This window comes from Alexandromys fortis, unplaced genomic scaffold, assembly GCF_014885135.2.
Source record: "Alexandromys fortis isolate MF-2015 unplaced genomic scaffold, M_Fortis_MF-2015_v1.1 scaffold_37, whole genome shotgun sequence".
NCBI lineage: Eukaryota > Metazoa > Chordata > Mammalia > Rodentia > Cricetidae > Alexandromys > Alexandromys fortis.
In genome coordinates this window covers 10,429,171-10,445,599 of record NW_026067914.1, presented here as the reverse complement: position 1 = coordinate 10,445,599, position 16,429 = coordinate 10,429,171, and positions in this window count along the sequence as shown.

The following is a 16,429-nucleotide window of genomic DNA, read 5'->3' as shown; positions in this document are numbered from 1 at the left end:
TTTTTTTACATTGCTTCCCTGTCTGAGAAATCTGGAGCTTTAATTTGCCATTGCTTTTAGAGTCTTCCAAATCTTTAAGCATTGACATTCACTTATAGGACATTAGAGTTATGTTAAAATTAGGGATCAAATTAAACAATGAAGCCAAAAAGTGAGCGTCTTGGAAGCATCTAGACACACCAGTGCCTTGTGATATGAACGGTAGAAGAAACAGACACACATACTGAGTGTAGGCACTGCGATGTAAACACAAGGAATTGTGGGAGGTGATTAATGCACTAAACAGCAAGACGTAAACACATCGTTAAGGGCTGGATATGTGGCTTGATGCATAAACTAATGAAATAAAAGCAACGTCGTTTTGTTATTCATGGGTGATTTGTTAGCTTTAAGGAGGCATAAAATAAAGTAAAATACCTTCATCAAATGAACACTGAATGCTTTAAAATACACACCGATGTCACTGCTGCAGTGCTTCCCATTGTGTGGGAAGTCTGGAGCTCTCCTTCTGCTGCATCACAAAGCAAAGTGCAAGTCCATGGAGAGAGGAAATGTAAGTCCAAACTCACAAGATAACTATTGTTGTAGCATATTATTTTAAGCTGTCTTATATTTGTTTATTCTGTGGGACATTTGTTTTAATGATGCAAAGATGTGTTGCATTTTTTATGATGTGTTTGCTTAACTATATGAAGCTGTAATTCTCTGCCTGCCTAAACACCTGAATGCCCTAATAAAGAGCTGTATGACCCAAGAGCAAAGCAGGAGAAAGGATAGGTTGGGCTGGCAGACAGAGTGAATGGAGGAAGCAAGAAAACAAGGAGAGGAGGACTCAAGGGCCAGACACCCAGCTACACCACAAACCACAGAGGAAAAAGTAAAGAAAGCGACACAGAGAGAAAGGTAAAAGCTCAGACACAAAAGATAAAAGGGATAATTTAAGAAAAAATGACTAGATATAAGTCAAGCTAAGGCCAAGTTTTTACAAGTAATAATAAGATTCTGTGTGATTATTTGAGAGCTGGGCAGTGGGCCCCCGAAAAAGAAAGAGTCAAAAGAATAAAGAGTAATAAAACAACCAACAACACACTACAACATCTCTGTTTCCTAAATATAATTTACAATATTAACTTAAAACAAATTATAATTTTAAATATTGTTTAATGGCTGAATATTATATTAAAACAAATTATTTTCTTTTCTGTTTACTGTCAATGTACCAAGGTTATAAAATTGTGAAATTTTTGTGAAAAGCATAAATCCAGAAAAATAAATACTCAAGTCATCAAAAAAGTACAACATTCACTAATTTTTCTAATTATATCAAAATAGCAGATGAGAAAGAGTAAACAGTTTATTTTTATCTTATTTCATGTTTTTGGAAGTTTTGCCTGTGCACTAAATGTATATGTACCATATGCATGCCAGGTGCCCATGGAATCCAGAGGTAGGCATCCAATCCCCTGAATTACAGATGGTCTAGAGCTGTTTTATGGATGCTGGGAATCACACCCAAGTTCTATGCAAGAACAAGTGTTCTAAATTGTTGATTCATCTCTTCTATACCCACAATTGTGTGTTTCATGGAGGCATGGAGAAATATATTCAATATTATCAGATCTAATAAAAAGTCTAGCAACATAATTTAGAACCAAACAAAACAAGATATTCCTATAAGCATTATTGCCTATTTAAGAAATAAGATTTTGATTGAATTAATTGAATATATATGTACCATCCATATCACAAAGAACTACATGTCAGAAGAGAATTTTTTCAGTGATATGTATTTTAGATATAAAATATACACATCATTGTAAGATAATTTGTGTGATATAATTTGTATGACTTGTGATAGAGATGATCGTTTTTAAAGTGGCGCTATGCAGGAAAATAAATTTTAGCCTTTTTAAGTAGACAAAGTGTTGAATTTTGTTGGCTTTTACTTCCTTGCAAAGAATATTTTTAATGGTCTCCAGGGGGGGGGGGAATGGTGCAGTATCCCTTAGTGACTCTCGCTTCTTAAAAAAGAAGAAAATTATTCTTTTGAGTGATAATGAGCAAGAATTAAATGCAGGGACACGAATGAGTTTACTTTAGTTCAAGCTCAGTTCTTGTTTCAATCTTTGTTTTGAAAAGAAGTACAAAACTGTTAACAACTGATATCATCAGAGCAAATAAAGGTAGCATAGACCTCATTTTTTCTTGGAGACTTTGTCAGAATAGGTACCATGGAAACAATATCTCAGCAACAAAATTGTGCAAATTGGGAAATAACACTCATGATTACTTGCCTTTTTTACTGAGATATTTGTGTTTTAAGATGCTTTCATTTTTTTCTTTGATAACACCATTGAGGTAAAAATATACTCTAATTTATTTGAACTGGAAAGCCAACCATAGAATCCTGGATTTTGTTTGATTATGTAATTAATTATAACCTATTTATTATATGTAAATGGAAAACAAGACCCTAAAACCTATGTGTTATAGCCAGAGCAAAGAGACACTTATTCATAAAGTCTTCAGAGATACATAATACCCCTATTCTTTGCCAGTTGCTATATTATTTTAGATATAATAAATAATAGATATTAATTGAAGTAATTATTCACATAATACAGTATATACAGTTATTAAACTACTCTTTTGAGAATTAAACTTCAAAACTCTTAAAATCTGCTCTCTCAATATAAACTTTGCAATTAATACTGATTAGAAGTAACTATACTATAGAAATTTTAATGAATAATATTTGATACTTATTAAATTTGTGTTGATAATTATAATACCATACTAATATTTCATAAAAGAAAAATAAGTAATTGTAATAAACCAATTTACAATGTAACACTGCAAGTATCACAATTAAACCCAGAAATCTAAATTGCTATTTTTAAATAATCACTAGATAAATAAATGTTTTCTCCAAGTTTCTATCATCCAACTAAATGTATTTTATTGACTTTAATTGATTTTTTTTTACATAACATGTATTTTTCATGTGAGCAACTGCCATCTGTTCAAAGGAAAGAATTCTGGAATGCTCTTTTAGCTTGTTTGATTCTGAACAAGTGGTTCCAGAATTGCCTCTGGCACATTAACACTGAAACAAAAAAGGAAAGAAGAAAACACTGGAGAAAGTTAAAAATCAAAATTATTTCATAAGTTAAATTACTTTGTTTTAGTGAAATTATATTGCAGTCAGACCTGTAGCTCAGAGTCTATCTACTTAGAAAATTTTGTATTTAAGAAGAAATAGTAGATCTTCAGGCTTTCTTGGACAATTTGATGTTTTTGTTAGAAAACCTTGACAGGTTATAAATCCAGCTACTTGTTTCAATGAATGGAGATAAAGAACTATCAATAAATACTCACGGAATATATAAATTCTTGTGCATTATCAAAGCTATGATGAAGCAGTGCATACTGACTTTTGGAAATATGCAAACACATTTGATCCTTTGAGAAAAATCATGGATATGAATATTTGTTTTTAAATGAGATTTAACAGCGAAAGTAAATAAAATAGAAGGCTTTGAGGAAGAACAGCAAGTTGTGTTCTGCAAGTGGAAGGCAACATCTTTAAGGAATTTTGGACAAATAACACTTTTTTATGATCCAGTAATAGATTTCAAATAATACATCTTTTATGATCTAGTAATATATTTCAGTAATATATAGGAATCCATTGGTTTATTTGCCAAAATACTTTAAGTATGAGGAGCAACATAAGATGGGACTTTGTATCTTAAAAAAAAAAAAAATCCCTGAACATGGTAAAAATAAAAGGTTTGCTTTTAACTTATGAATCTCTTGTTCATGCAATCACAGTTTTTGTATTTCCTATGTAAATCAGCACTGTTGTATTTTGAAGACAGCTTAGGGTTATCCATCATCTTTGTCTTTAATATTTCTGTCACCTTTCTCACATTGGTGCCGGAGGGAAGAATTTGGTAAAGATTTCTCATCCATGTGAGGGTGCTCCAAAGTCTTTAAATTGTCCAGTTGCCAATCTTCCTCCACTACAGAGAAAAACTTCTTTGGTGAGAGTTGAGCAATACACGCATCTATGGATGTAGTGATATATCATTAGTAGTCATTTTATTGCTATAATCCTATAGTATAATAATAATAGTGAACCTATTGGTGTCGGCTGCTTGTTGGTTCCCAGCCACACAGCTAGCTTAGGCCTGAAATAATTGCACGAAAACTCTATTAGTTAAATCATTGCTTGGTGCATTAGCTCTAGCTTCTTATTGGCTAACTCTTATATTAATTTAACCCATTTCTATTAATCTGTATATCATAATGTGTCTGTGGCTTCCTGGGTAAAGTTCCCAGCATCTATCTCCAGGGGCTCCATGACTTCTCTCTGACTCCACTTTTCTTTCTCCCAGCATTCAGTTATGTCTTCCCTGTCAACCTAAATTCTGCCCTGCAGTCCAAAGAAGTTCTTTTATTCATTAATGGCAATCACAGCATACAAAGGGAAATACCACATCATAAATCTCCCCACCCCTGGGAACCATGACCTAATTAGTCTCAATTTCTTAACTACTTTAGCTCTGTCAGATATGGTCTTCTTCTTATGAAGTGGGTCTTAAATGACATCAAAAATTTTTAGTTAGTCCTGTAAAGTTTCTGCCACTAATATCAGTATTTCTTTCAGACAGATTGCTGATGTAGGAAGAGGATCTATAGCTGGATAATATAGATTATTACTTTTTTTCCTCCAGTAACATTTTAGGTATCTTTCAGCACCATGAATGTTCAGAAATAAACTTGAACTCATAAGTACAGAACTGTCTTTCTGAACAGGACAACAGTCCTTACTATTAATTCCAATTGAGGCTTTGCAGTTAGATGAGCATTATTTGATAAATAAGTAACACTTCCAAATCAAATATGTGGTTGTTATTTAGTAACTTTTAAAAAATATTATCTTGGTTCTTACAAAAATATCTAATCCTCATACTGTGTAAAAAAAAAAAAAACTTTTCATAGGTTCACTCCATGTAAAATAGCTATGTAAAAGAGCCATGCCTCCACTAAGGTTTTACATAGAAATAACATCAAACAATGGTGTTTTTTTTAAATTGGTGTTAGTGTTACTATAACTGAGGTGTAAGCAGAAAAAAAAGAGAATATTTGTAATGGAAATGGAATCATTTAAGCCAAATAAAAGAGCGAGAAAAAAGAGTGATGGGTAAAGAAAGGCTACAATTTATTATACAATATAGGTTTAAAAAATTAATCATCTTCACACATTGAATTATTCAAAAAGAAGCATTGCCAATGAAATCCTTTCAAACTCAGAGAAAGTGTCTTAAGTCAATAAAGAAAAATAATAATAATTTGAGTGAAGATCAACTACAAAGAGATTTCTAAAAGGCCATCCTGAAATAGTTTTATGATATGCCTAGTAATTATCTTATCACAAAATTGAATGCTATACTTTTAATGTTTATACCATGGTGTGTTTAAAATATATTCATTTCATTATGTATTTAATACAATGAATCACTAAATTTAAATATGAGTGTGAGCACACCAATTCTTACAAATATTTCTGGACAATCACACACGTTAGCACTCTGTTTATCCAAAGGTGTCATGATATAAATTCTTTCTGATATGTATCAACTGAATTCTACATTGCAGCATTATTTTGCTTTACAAGTGTCCATTAATATTTCCTGTTTGTCTTGTAATATGTGGGTTATCATTTGTGAAGAATTATTTCTGATTCAGAATGCAGAATTTCATTACAAATTTAGTCTAAATGATTATAACACAAATACTAATCTAGCATGGGTTTGTAAGCATTCTTAATAAGATTTTGGGTATTAAGAGCAACATTAGATATTTCAGCAGTAACAATTTTGAAATATTCTTGAATGCCCCCCCAAAAAAGATTTACTAGGTTTGCACAGATTTGGAATATTGAACTGAGATAAAATTTATAATGAGAATTTATGATGACCTATGCAAAACTTATGCATGCTTTTAGGGAATTTTTTCTTAGTTGGATTTGATGACATTCTTTGACAGTTTAAATCTGTATATTATGGATCTTTTCTTGCATAAATATCCATAAAGTTCTGCATTCCTCAAGGGCTCCTCCATTCTGTCTTCATTAATTTCCCTCATGAAATTCAATGGGTGAGCCATTTCATATATTCTCAGATAAACTCACCATGTGGCAAGGGATTGAATTTATTTCATCCACATCTAGGAAAATCTGACTAGCTTTTAGGGATCAAAAGTAAAGATACACAACTCCTAGCTAGTGTAAAATAAGATTGCCCTTGTTGTAACCTCTATTTCCCTGTCTATCAGCATGGTTTCACAGCACAACTGAAAAAATGTCAGTGCCATGCAATCATGAACAAACTGTTCTCCTGGATAGTTTCAATACTCGTGTCTGATAGTTGTAAGCGTGCAGAGAGAACCAAGTTGAATGGCCATACTCAACCAATTACTTTTCGGTATGTTTTGAGAATGCTGTATAGTTCCTAGCACTTGGAATAGATATAACGTAGAGCAATATGGCCTCTAAGAGGCTTGTGTGAAATACTAACATGCATGGTATTCAAGCTGATGTTATTTAAAAAGTTGCATTCTACAAGCAACAGGAATAATTGAAGTAACTAAAGCACAAACACTGATCTAATTGAATGGATTGTTTTGGAGAATAACCTGAGATGTTCTTTTTGAGTTCTCATCAAATTTCTTTAAAATTTCTTTAAAATGACTTTCATGGGATTTGGGGGTGAGATTGATATATATAATTGAAATCTAAGGAGACAACTATCTGAGGTTTATTAGAAAAACGACTGTTATTTGAGCAACCAATCCGTCACTTTATTTTCTCCTTCCTCCTGGGATCCTGGCTGTACTAGGGTTTTGGATTTTCCTCACAGAAGTTGGTGCATTTTAGCAACTGCAATGGAAAAGAAGTTCATTCTAACAGTTGCAGATCATTCTGCCCAACCCTCCTACCCCTCCTATTCTTCCTGCTCATTTGCTGCTGTCTTGACACACATACTTCTCCCTCCCCTTCCTCCTCCTCTCTTTTACTCTCTGTAAGTCATATATGAAGATTTGTGTAATGGCAAAATGGAATTTCTTTCTCCAAATGATACTCTAAACTATACAATGAACATGAAAAAGCTTCCATTTCATTGTATAACTAGAATTTAAGGGTTGCTTATACTTATTCATTAATAGGTGATCATACTTGCCTGATATATTTGAAGATCATAAGAATTTTACTAATGAAATTCTTTCAAAGTACCCCAATATTATATCTCCCTACATGCTGGGGGTCAAATTTCTCCAGTTGTTATGTTTAAACTTGCGCATTAAATATGGATTAAGAAGAACTGAGTTATAGCGATTTGATTTTGCTTCAGTATTTATTTTTTTAAATTTTTCCTCATTATGTTTAATCTTACAAGTTTGATTACACTGAGGCATCTGTGGATTGCTATAGCGTTCATATAAATGTGAATGAATTTTAAGAGGTCATTAAATTACAAGGTCACTGAACTAATTAATGCTTAATTGCATTGATAAATTCTCAATCTGTATAGAATATTTTAAGGTGGGGAAATTGTATTCGGGGTATAGTTGGATGAAGTGAGTAGCTATGTTGTGCTTTTGAATTGTTGATCTTGGAAATGATCCAATGTTGGGAGTCCTCTATGTTTCCTGATCACCAGTGAATGGATTTCTTTTCATCCCATCCCTCTTCGTCTTGTTCTATTTTACCACAACCTATAAATAATAAAACCAAGTGACTATGGACTAAATTGCTGAATCCATGAACTAAAATATAGTTCTCCACCACTGGAAAGTTTCTGTACAATATCTGACACATGCAAACAAAGCCAAAGAAAACATTGCCTCCCCACGCTAAGTCTGTGCAATCTGTTTGGGTAGGTCACAATTAGCAGTAGAATGTATGGACCTCCACAGTACATGAACAACAAGAGGTTATGGCTTATTTAGGCACAAATGACATTAATCTCAGAAGTACTATAATTATGATAAACTGATTATTCTAAAGCTTATTTATTCACTGATATGGATTTGGCATTTCATTTGAATATAAGGCAATGTTCATAACTATGTACCTTTCTGATTATGAAAGAATATACCTCCATTCATAGGTACAACTGCATTAGAAGGTTAGATGTAGTACACTCTTTTTGGAGCATCACCTTTTATATCTATGGTGGAGAAAATAGAAGAAGCAGCTGTAACTGATTGTACACTGGAATTCTGATAAATTCTAACCAGATCAACATACTGATCTGATTGTACAGTGGAATTCTAATAAATGAAGTCATTGGTCTAATGATCATTAGGTATCAGTGGGTCTTACCTATAACCTTTTACTGTGGTGGGGATACCTTAAGTTGAATGAGTGATATGCAACCTTGCCTTTTACTCATTTTACAACTCAACCTTGTGGATCAATGATAAGCTTAGAGCAAAAATGGTCACCTTTCAACTGTATGAATGGCTTTCTATATAATGTTTCAGATTTGCAAAACCCAACTCACAATGTGTTCATATAACATACTCTGCTACATACAGAAATAGAAATTATCAGTTTGATCAGAAAACACCCATAGCAGTGAGTGTGATCACTAGCAGGCTGAAAGGCTTCTGGAATGGTCTTAATTTAGATTAAAACCAGAATTTAATAAATAATGAGTCTTTTTCATCTTTGTGGTGTGTGTATGTATATATATATATATATATGTATATATATAATCACTGACTGAATGTAAAGCAGGATATAAGTTCAGTCAGTGAAGAATAAATGGATATTTATACTTAAATATCACAAGGAGAGAAGCTATAGAATTTCTAGAAAAGATAGCTAGGTTATGTTTCCAAATAGAAATTGCAAAGGATAGTTAATTTCATCAGTATCCACCTCCTACTAGGACCAAATTGAATATATTTTCCTAAATAAAAAATATTTTTATTTTGTATGTGTGGGATAATTAATAGGTGAGCTGAATTCATTTTTTCTATTAAATTTGCTAACTCTTTTATTACTAATTACACACTTTTAAATTAATAAACTTGGTTAGTTTTTTATAATAAATTGGAGAGTGTGGAAAAGCTAAGCTTCAAGAGAAAGACCCAGAAACAATCCAGATACTTGAAAAAAGATCAAAAGGAGTCTAGGCAAAGGGAGGGAGGCGGCATTATATGAGCAAGATGTTCAAGATTATGACTGGCTAACCCACAGAGACAGCTGACTGAGTTCCTGGTAGCTCATGAACTCTAGACTGACAGCTGGGGAGCCGGCATGGGGCCAACATAGGCCCTCTCCATGTGGGTGGCAGTTCGATAGCTTGATCTGTTTGTAGGGCCTCTACCAATGTAACTAGGATATGTCCCTGGATAATGAGTTGGGTTTGGAACTCACTCCTTATGGTGGGATACCTTGCTCAGCCTTGATGCAGGGGAAGAGGAGGTTGGTCCTGCCTCAACTTGTTATCCCAGGCTTTGTTGATTTCCAATGGGAGGCCTTAGCCTTACTGAAGAGGGGATTGGATGGGGGTGGGTAGAATGGAGGGGAAGGAAGGAAAAGGAGGGAGGGAAAACTGGTTGGTATGGAAAACAAATAAAAGTTTCTAAAAATATAAAAATTATTAAAGCTTAATTTTTCATGGACTGATTTTAGGTTATTACTTCAATGGATGACTATTAAAAACATAGCTACACCTTTGTAATCCTGATTAATATTTGTATTTGATTTTTCTTCTGGTTATGTATTCATGTTTGCAACATTAAAGAAGGTATTGTTTCCTTCTTTAGACTTCCTAGAGAAATAGGTTTTGGAGTTACATTAAAATAAGCATATTAAAATCCAGAATAGGCATCTATGAAAATATTTTTGCGTTATTATCTGCAGATTGCATCTGCACAATTTGAATACAAACTTACAAAAGTGAATTACCAACCTTGCTGTTCATTTACTATTCAGATGTAGCAAGTTGTTCAATGGGTCTGTTCATATCATCTCTACAACATAAATAATAGCACTAAATATGAAAAGGTTCAGAATAGTAGCAAAACCTTAGAACCTGCTCAATAACAACGGTCAGTACTTTGACATAAAAGTATAAGCACCTTGAGATAAAGTAAGCAAGGAGGTTAGTTATATATGGTTTTCATTTTCATCTTGCAAATATCTGTCATTTATAAAGTGTGAAAATCTGTTCAAGCTTGGGTATTTTACGACTTTGCACGATTTTCAATAATTATTTGTGTGTTAGCACAGATAAACTAATTCTCAAAATGTTGGTCAAGATAATGATATAGTGTTTCTTTGTAAAAGAACATACCAAGTGGATCTTCCTGAACTTACTTACTTCATTAATATAGTATAGTTTAGAATTGATAATGTATACTCTTTGCTTATTATTTTTTCAATCAAGTATGAGAAATGTACCAAAAATGCTTAGCATGATGCTTAGAAACTGACAAATGTAAGTATTATTATTGATTGTTTTTGTAAGTATTATTATTTATTATTTGACCAATCATTATAACTGAGGCATCTTCTATGCTATAATTGATTCACGATCTACTAGGTCTAGTTTATTCCTTTAACTTTCATTAACTTTTCACATGCTTCTTTTCTCGGTAGCTATGTTCCATACCCTTTTTTATCCATCTGTTCTCACTCGTACATGACTGCAATGAATGCCAACTGGTGATTCATTCAAGTGATGTAGAGATAAAGTTCTTTAAGTGTAAAATGAAGCAAAGCAATTTCTTTGATCATTTTTCATGTTGTTTTTACTCACAGGCGATATTATTTAAGAGGGATGTCACACAGGCACAGTGCAAATTCACAATTTCCTTCAGAGATTTTCTTCATTTGGGTGATTTCATCTATTTATTTTTGACTTTATATTGCAGAGGAACACTTGATCAGAGCATTGCTGCTTTGATGCTCGAAGCACAGGTGCTAAGTGTCCTCACAGTTTCTTTACACCTATTGTCCTTTTCTTAATTTTCTCACTGACAAAGGAAAAGCAAGTGAGCTTTGACATTGTTACTTCTCAACAATTATTTTTAGTGGATATAATTTCTGTGGAAAAATCAAGTCTGTCTCCCAATTCATTTTCTGTCTCTAGCATTATTTTGAACACATTCCAATTTTAATATTTTAAGGTTTTCTTTACATTTATTGCTATTATTTTAAGGCAAAATGCTCTCCAAGTGTTTCCCATACAGATATATATTGGCTGAGTCTGAGTGTAGACAAGTGCTCTCAACAAAGACTAAGAATTAAATAGAGTATTATCTCTGGATGTAACACAGCAGTAGATTTGAATATATAGGGAGTGTGGTACGCATGTGTGTGTGTACAAGGCCATTGCACTTATAAGGTATATATTAGAGGTTTCTAATGCATTCATTTCTGAGAAGTGGTAAATATTTGTTCATCACAAAGCATGTCAATTTTCCAGATATTCACACTTCATGAATGTCCTCTAGTCCATTGTCTTTACTGAATTTAAAATGACAGATCTATTATCATGAAATAAACCCATTCTTTTATTTCGTTCACATAGTCACTTTTTCTCTTATTTTCCTAATTAAGTGCTGTCAACAAGGAGACACAAATACACTAGATCATTAAAAAGACAAATTTCCTGAACATTTGTTGAGTATAATTTTAGAAATCTTTATATTTCTTTAAGTATGCCTGTAGGTACCTTTATAATTCTGTAGGTTAATTTAAATTACTGCCTAAGTATTTAGAGTAGCACTTTGAAAGTGATCAGCTTTTTAGTACTGAACTATTTATTTGGGGCTATGGATTAATTTCTACATCATTTTGTCTTCAAAATTGTTTTTAATACCTGGTTTTCACTTGTGTACATTAGCTGATTAACCAGAATATTAGTACCTTTAGTAGAACCCAATTACAATTCTCTCCTGAAATATTTCACTGGTAATAGAACCTGAAATGGCCCTACCCTATAGCCATACTGATGAATATCTTGCATATTACCATAAAACCTTCATCAGGCGATGGATGGAGATAGAGACAGAGACCCACAATGGAGCACCAGACTGAGCTACCAAGGTCCAAATAAGAAGCAGAAGGAGGGAGAACATGAGTAAGGAAGTCAGAACCGCGAGGGGTGCACACACCCACTGAGATGGTGGGGCTGAGCTCACCAAGGCCAGCTGGACAGGGCTGAAAAAGCATGGGATAAAACCAGACTCTCTGATCGTGGCAGACAATGAGGGCTGAATGAGAAGCCAAGTACAGTGGCACTGGGTTTTGATTCTACTGCATGTACTGGCTTTGTGGGAGCCTAGTCTGTTTGGATGTTCACCTTCCTACACCTGAATGGAGGGGGAACAAAGATTCTATAATAATATTTATGATAATCATCAGTCTGAATACAGGGTAAGGTCAGTTCAGACACCCTCTCCTCTATTACTTAGGGTCTCAGCTAGTTCATCCCTGTGGGTTCTTGGGCATTTTTCTATAGCCAGGATTCTTGCTAACTCCATAATGGCTTCCTCCATCAAGATATAACTTTCCTTGCTCTCATATCTGTCCTTCCTCCATCTCGACCATCCCATTCCTTCAAGTTCTCATCGACCCCCCACCTCCCCCTGCTCAACCCCCTGCCCCCTGCTCCCAAATTTTTGTCTGATTCCAATTTCCAGGTGGGTCTATATATGTTTTTCTTTGGGTTCACCTTATTACTTAGTTTCTCTAGGATCCTGAACTATAGGTTCGTTGCCGTTTGTTTATAACTGGTATCCACTTATGAGTGAGGACATTGGGAGGAAGAGGGTCTGTGGAGGGAGAGGGAAGGGACAGGGAGGAGGGAAGGGAGTGAGAATTTGGATTGGAATTTTTTTAAGTAATAAAAAGGGGAAAAAAAGAACTATAGCTCTTACTCTAAGGATGCATCTAGGAACACTTCATTAGAATTTTATTTAGTAGCATTGTTCCTGTTCTTGTGTTTCACAGAGCCATCCTCCGTGTACACTTTTATCTGTTGGTCTTATAAACAGGTGCAGAAATGAAAATTTCTGCTTTTATCTATGTTTTGAAAACTAATATAGTTGGACACTTGAGGATTCAGAAAAGAAAATGTTCAAAAACACAGCCTAAATGAGACAGGCATGATAGATTAGTGAAAAGCATCCAGTATTATTTTTTACTGTTTTATGTCTTCCTTGATATTCATTTTGGACACTATCAGAATGTATTACTAGAAGGACAGTGCATTCTTAGAAGGCACATGGCACCTTCATATGAGCATATCATCCTTAGCCATTGCCAACTTTGTTCATAGTGGGTTATTTTAGTTTATACTTGAGGTTGAATTTCCTCTATGTGGATTTTATTTTAAGGTAAATTTTTTAAAAACTGGATATTTTTTACTCAGGAGGTAAAGTTGGGGAGATAGGATAAACTTTTCTCCTTTTTCTGTAGAAAAGACTTTCATCTACTTGAAAATATAGTGTCCCTTTGGGATTTTAGTATCTCTTTTAGCTCTAGGCATTTCTTTTTGATCATTTATTTTTTGTTGAAATTTTCTCTTGGTCTTCTCATAAAAATTTGTAAAAATGATTTTTCCTTCAAATGTAAGCAGAATGTATACATTATCTAGTATTTGCCGATGTGCTCACAATTCACAAAGTGTTTACTCCACAAAATATGCAAGAATTTATCAAAAACAGTTAACCAAACTAAATATACATTTATTTTACTTATAGTGATTTATTGGTATGCTTTTGTTGTCTGATGATATGTATATTTACTTTTAAATTGAAGATGAATAAATAATAAAGAAGAAAAACAGCCAAAATTAAAAAGAAAGCATAATTAATTTGTAATAAGTACACTCACAGAAAGTACTTTATATTTATTTGTTCCAACTGAACTAAAATATTTTAAACACACCTCTGTAGATATTCTGTGCACTTCTACATTTACAAAGACTTGCATTTAAATACTTCTAAACATTTTTCTAAATTATTTGTTATTCATTGAACCAAACTAATGGTTATTGCATTGAAGTTTTAATGAATAAAGGTTGAGAATATTTAATATAACTGCGATAATAAGTATGGGGAGTAGATTAATGATGAAAAATGCAGAATTTGCTCTTCCATTATTGCTGGAAGGTTAAGGAATTAATTTTACAGACCATGAAATGGAAATAGCTTCCCCACTATTTTATTAGCCAATATTTAGAGCCATCTAATCAACTCTCACATTTGAATCATGTCTATTACTTAGTGCGTTAGATCAGCTTTCCATCAGTTCATTAGGTTAATATGATTCAATAAATAACAGCGAAGTAAAAGCTAGATCATATTACAAGATTATTTCTTGATAAACCACCACAGTTCATTAGAGTAATAACATCAACACTTCTGATACTGAAACAAGTGTATATTAGTAGATTACATATTTTTCTAATGATGCAGCATTATGCTGCCATCACTAAAGGAAATAATTAGCACGGGTGTAGCTCAGTGTTAGGTTTTCTAGCACTGTTAAGCATAAGGCCCCAGATTCAATCTCCATCAAAACACCATTATAAAAAAAATAAATAAAACACAATAAGTGTTCAACAGGGGACAGGAAACCCTTTATTATTTATTTAATTGTTTGTGAGGGATGCATATACATCAAGCATCCTTCTGTCCTTTAATACATGTCTTGAAGCTAGAATTCAGATTCTCACACTTTAAGGAAGGTTCCTTTACGCACCGGACCATCTTTCTAACCAGAGAAATAGACAGAAATCTTACAACATGGTCAACCTTTAAAAAAAGATAAAAGTCATTACCATTAATAATGATTTGGGTTGCAAATTTTAAGTTTTCTTCCATAGAATTGAAATTAGAAGGTCAGAGTATAGCCAAAAAGTATATGTCTAGCTCTATAACTGAAAACAGTGATGTACATACCTTAAAAAAAAGAAGTGAATATATTTGCATATGTGCTAAGTGTACACATGGTGTCTACTTACACTTGAAGGAGTTGACTTAACACTCTAAAATTTATTTTCCTTTTGACTATTATGAGTTATTTTGATGCATCTGTATGCTACTTTATGCATGTTTTCATTGCTGAATATTTGGTTTATAAATAAAACTAACTGTTGTGCTCTTCATTGGAGAAGAACATTATTCCCACTCTCAGAACACCTTAATTGCCTGAAATACTTTGTATAAAGTTGAGGCTTTACCATCTTTCCCTGTACACTTTTGCATGTTATTATTAATTTCTTTATTCAGCTCTTATTTAGGCAACCATGCTCATGAAATTGCAAGAGCATAGCTTCTGCAATTACTCGACTGAACAGTTTATATCTAGTAATATATATGATATTACTATATATATATGCATGAATAATAGTTTATAAGAAAAGGGGCCATGAATTTGAAAATGATCAAGGTGTGTATATAAGAGAATTTGGAAGAAGGAAAGGGAAAAGGAAAATGTTGTAATTATATTTCTAATCTCAAAAATAAAAGAAATTCAAAAAGTCATTCTGTTACTGAAGAGATAGCTCAATGGTTGTGCTTTGATTAAGAATGGCCATCAAAGGTTCATATATTTGAGTGCTTGGTCATTTAAGAGTGCTACTACTTGATGGAGATTAGGAGATATGGCTTAGTTGAAGGAAGTGTGTTTACTAGGTGTGGGCTCTTTGCTTTCGAATGCTCTAGCCAGGCTCAGTGTCTCTCTACTTTTCTGCCACCTGTGGAATTAGATATAGAACTCTCAGCTACCTTTCCAGAACCATAACTGCCTGTGGGCCTTTATGCTTCTCATCATAAGGATCATGAACTAAGCCTATTATACTATAAGCTAGTCCAAGTAAATACCTTCTTTTATAAGAGTTGTCATGGCCCTAGTGACTCTTTGCACAAAAAAGAACCCTGACAGTGGTAATTATCATTTGCTGTTTTTGCAGAGGACCAGAGTTTATTTTAAGCATCCACATTAGGCAGAATTACAGCTATGGTCAATACACACACACACACACACACACAAACACACACACACACAGGGGAGGGAGAGTATGAGACAGTCACACTCAAACAGATACACATACATATAATTAAAATATTGCAATATTTTATTATATCTGTTAGGAAGAAAAAATATTGCAATAATTAGAAAAATTATTCTTTGTGATCAGTACTTACAATCAGAATAGAGTTGCTACAATATGTTTTTGGATTCTCCTGCCTGGACTTTTTGATTATTTCTTTGAAAACCAGAGAGAAAAAAGGAAATAAACAAAAAGACATAACATTTTATTCACTATCTATAGAAAATGATGATTTAGTGGATGGTTTTGCTTATTTTTCTTTCTTCTCTTTCTGTGAAAAT